Here is a 248-nt window from a genome sequence, read left to right on the forward strand (position 1 = left end):
CATATATATTTTTTTTATATACTTTATACGATACTCCCAACGACTCAACCCCCCCCCCCCAAGTTAAACACAAAACACGAAACCTCTTTTTTTTTCTTCGTTTCCTTCATCTTCTTTTATAACCCATTTCTCAACACCCCTTTGCAGGCTGACGGGGCCGTTTGTGATGAGGGTGATGAGTTTCTACGTCTACCCCTTCATCATCTGCGTCTTCAACCTGGCCTTCTGGCTCGCGGTCTTCAACCTCT

This window comes from Penaeus monodon, chromosome 30 (genome assembly GCF_015228065.2).
Source record: "Penaeus monodon isolate SGIC_2016 chromosome 30, NSTDA_Pmon_1, whole genome shotgun sequence".
In the NCBI taxonomy this organism is placed as follows: Eukaryota; Metazoa; Arthropoda; class Malacostraca; order Decapoda; family Penaeidae; genus Penaeus; species Penaeus monodon.